This window comes from Pinus tabuliformis, chromosome 5_1 (assembly GCF_031772625.1).
Source record: "Pinus tabuliformis cultivar Carrire ecotype Pingquan chromosome 5_1, CPIR1, whole genome shotgun sequence".
Taxonomy (NCBI): Eukaryota; Viridiplantae; Streptophyta; class Pinopsida; order Pinales; family Pinaceae; genus Pinus; species Pinus tabuliformis.
Genome location: NC_142305.1, coordinates 339,540,885 through 339,545,167, shown reverse-complemented (window position 1 = coordinate 339,545,167; position 4,283 = coordinate 339,540,885). Strand labels below are relative to the sequence as shown.

General features: G+C 43.2%; 1 pseudogene; it reads right to left on the bottom strand.

The window, feature by feature from the left end:
- Positions 1 to 2,958: 2,958 nt before the first annotated feature.
- Positions 2,959 to 3,995, bottom strand: LOC149164821 (expansin-A2-like; annotated as a pseudogene).
- Positions 3,996 to 4,283: the final 288 nt, after the last annotated feature.

Genomic DNA, 4,283 nt, shown 5'->3' with positions numbered 1-4,283 from the left:
TGCAAGGAGAATGAAGAAATGGGCAAATAAGGATAGATGGGATGCACACTTCAGTGTGGGGAATATGGTTTTTCTCAAGATTACTGCAGAATCTTTGACGAGGAAATATGAGGGGCCATTCCAGGTTAAGGAACGAGTGGGGGAGGTTGCATATGAGTTGGAGCTTTCACACCATATGCACATGAAACATCTAGTTTTCCATATCAGTCATTTGAAGAAATGTCGACTTGATGCAGAACATCCAGAGAGAGTGGAACCACAGAGGGGACCAATCATGATTATTGACAGCCCAAACCTTGCGATGGAGAATATTTTGAATCTTCGGATGATAGGAATTGGGAGTCACATAAGACGGGAATTTCTTGTTAGATGGAAGGATGCACCAGAGGAGGATAACTGGGAAACGAAGGACTCACTTTGGAGATGGAAGCGAAAGATTGTGAAGTATGACATGAAGCTACAAAGGATAGTCGGATTGCCGACGACGACAATGACCTTAGGTGGGGGAGACTGTAACGCCTGCAGGTTATTGCGACGGTCGAGCGGCACGGGCGTGCCACCGGGCTTGCCTAAATGATGGAAATGAATGAGTGAGAGGCGACTCGTTGGGCGGCAGCGAGCTAGGAGGCGACTCAATGAGCGAGTGCACGCGCCCGATGAAGGCGACGAGTTGACGAAGTAATGCGAAGTCACGAAACCGAAATGCAACTAAGTGTTGGGCCATGTTATATAGGTGGGTGGGCGGTCCCATGTGCGGGCGCCCCTACCCCGATCCGACGGTGGAAACACTTAGCAGTGGGTCGGCTTGGCTCATGACCAAAGCCCCCACCCAAATGAGTTAACACTCATATAAAGGGTTGGTGATGGAGCGTTGTATGATGGAAAGTAAGTGCGAGCTCCGCATATGCTTAACTTTGCGGTAGTGAAGAGTGGGTTGGCAGATGAGCTCGCACGACGGGCAGGACTAAACGCGAAAACGTGCAAAGAGTCACAGGTAGGGCAAAACGGGCGTGAACGCCTGCCAGGCGAGGTTGCAGTTGCGGTTGGTAGGGCAGCCCAGGGTGAGGGCGCCCGACGGTTGAACGGTCGTGCGAAGGTGCAGTCGGGGTGACTCATGGAGTGAGTGCCCGCTAAACGAAGTGTTGACATGGTGGAGTGTTGCGACGGGTGAGGTTGCACGACGAGCGGTGCAGCCCTGAATGGACGCAGCGTCCGAGGTACAAAAGGAGGTCGTTCAAGTGAACCTGAACGGTTTAGTCGCTGGAGTCCGAGGTGCACGACAGCTGAACGGAGAAAACTTGTATAATGTCGGTTGAAGGTTTTCCTCCCAGTGAATGTAAAAACAGATTTTATAATATCAATCTTACTTGCATATGATTATGTGTCTTCTGCTGGTGAATGTTATTTAATGTATTTCCGTATATTAAATGTTTAATATTGTTAATGAAGTGAATGTTAGGTGTAGTTCGTGAAATATGTTAACTAATGGAAAAGTTAAGTGTTTGGCCGATGCCGCACAAAAGCGAATTTATGAAAAAAGAATGGAGGAAGTGACAACCACTGTTTTAACCCAAAATAACCTCTATTTCATTGTTTGAACACATGGTTAATTAATTAAATAGTCATAAATAATATGATTAATTATTATACGTTTTCAAAATAATTTATTTACTAGAACATGTAAACTTGTTATATAAAATATTATAAACTTTAATTTTAGTTGTACATAATTATGTTGTTTTAGTTTGATACTCAAATAAAGTATTATAAATAATTTGTTATATTAATATACCCGGTATTTATAGTCATAACAGATTAGTAACTATTATGGTACCTGCCCCCAATCTAATCCCTATCACATGAGTACGAAACCCAAAATGAACAGTTCTGATAACCCAAAAAAAATTAACATCTTGAAAAAAATGAACTCATTAATAATGGCCACACAGGAGAAAAAAGGTGCAGGAAAAATTTAAATTAAAAAAATTGATTGTAGACAACGGGGATTAGAATATTCATGGATGAACGATTTTGTCGCTGAAGAATATTAATTCTGAGTTTTTAAATTGGAATTTACGGAAAGCATCACGTGTTTTTAATTATTTTGTAAAAGTCACAACATTGAAAAAGGTCGAGTGCATGCTTAATGGTATGGGTGTGACCGATTACGGCCAGCTTTCTTTCATGAAATGAGAGAGGGTTGCATTGAGCTGGTAGCAAGCATTGGATCGTTTGGTCATCGTTGGGAAAATTGTAAAATAGAGCAAGCACTGCATTGTTAGGTCGTCAATAGAAAAGAGTTCGAGTTCGTCTGCTTTGCTGATGGCTGCTATATTGCTCGGCTGTTTAGCCTATCATGTGTTCGAAGTTTCAAGCCACAGAAACTTCCGAACGTTGGCGCAGTCACAAGTGAAACAAGTATTGGCAATAAAATATTTGATAATATTAGCAATTTCGCATTACCGGCCAGAATATCACTGAGGGCTTTGAATGTCTGCAGTGCTCTCACTGACCTGGGAAATAAATTTGTCAAAGCTCCATCTAAACTTTGATGACCAAGGTAACATGCTTGTATCGTTCCCTATGTATATGATTATGTAAGATTCTTTACTTCAATTAATTAGTCCGAAGGCTGCCAAAATCAATTCACTCAATCACTGCATGCATATAGAGAACGCGCAAGTAGAAGTCATGAAAATTTCATCTCCAGTAATTGCCAACAACGATAACGATGAAAATATGAAAGCGGCAAAGCGCCAATTTACAGAATTATGACAAATATGTGATTGATACAATATATCACCCACTGCAGTCAGCGCAGCAATATACACGAAGTGAATATCAATTCTATACAGCAAAAGCAATTAGAAGTGGTCGGCAATCCTGATATCCTTGGTTCAACACTAGGTATGAAAATGTACTCTCGGACAGGTTAGTTTTGATGCAGATGAAAATGGGTTAAAATTGCTGTCCTTCAAATGTCTGGCCGAATTACCAATTTGCAGGAGCGACGTTATACGAAGTGATAGTTCTCCCATCGCTGGTGATGACCTGGAAAGAGAGAGTCTGCCCATTCAAATAGGAGTTGCTCTCCCAATTCTGTCCCCAGTTGCGGGACATTGCTTGCCAACCAGTTTTGGAACCTTTGATGGAAACTGCCTCCACATCGCCTGCACCTCCTACGTTGGTAATGAGTACCAAATTGAAGTAGGAGTGACCATTGATCGTGAATCGAACTCCACCTTTCCTCACCCATCGTACTCTGCATACATAAATATTAACCTTGCCGTTTAGGATTTCATCCCAATTAAAGTCAAGTTGGGAATACATTTTCAAGATTGAAGAATAGGAATATAGTGTTGACTGACTAATTAGGGTAAAAATTAATTATCTTCGGAACATAATTGGAACAATGCCACTTCTGTATATGGCGATCTGTTGAAAAGCAGGTTGAGCCATGTCGAAGTGTGGGAGAGGTAGATTGCACCATCCTCCATTGTCGTTGGGAAGAGCAGAGTTAGGGGGCAGAGATTAGTAGCAGTGACTGTGACAGTGCCCGGTAGACATCACTAAGGGTCGGAGTGGTGGTTGCATTTCATTTGGTAGCAGGCTCCGCAAGTAGCGCCATTGTTGAAAAGCACCGTGCTCACAGCTGCAGTGTTCGTTCCATATCCTTGGCTGTACAAATTACCGTATCCGCACGCATCACCTGTCAAGTTATTTTCAAGATCGGTTTGCTTAGTTAGCATATGGTAGTAAATTCTATATCTAAAGCTGAAACAAGGGAATAGTTTTGTGCCTGTATCTACGCCCACCCAGAGGTCCATAGGACTAGAGTTTTGTGGAGGTATCAACTTACCCATTGTGCCCGATGCTTCGCTGCCACCGTAGAGCGTAGCATGTGCATATTGCCATCCACTATCTCGTGCATAACCTGCACCGACTATCGACAAGAAATTGAACATTGTGGCCACTGTTAGAAGGGCCATTTTACAAAGATACGCGCTTAGGATACGTAGACTTCACAGGCACTGATATCTGGCGTGAGCAATGCTGCCTGAATGGAGAACTGAATGGTGGACTCTATGAGCTTTCCAAATAAATAGAATGGGGAGGTGCATAGACAATCAAATTTTCTTGCGCGAATGCGGTAGTACGGCCCCCATCGCAACACGCGGAGATATGATTTGTGTTGAGTTATTTGGTGGACGTACACCGCACATTCAAACAAACGGTGGCCGGCGCCACGTTCATGACCCGCGATGGGGCGTTCCTTATAGCCG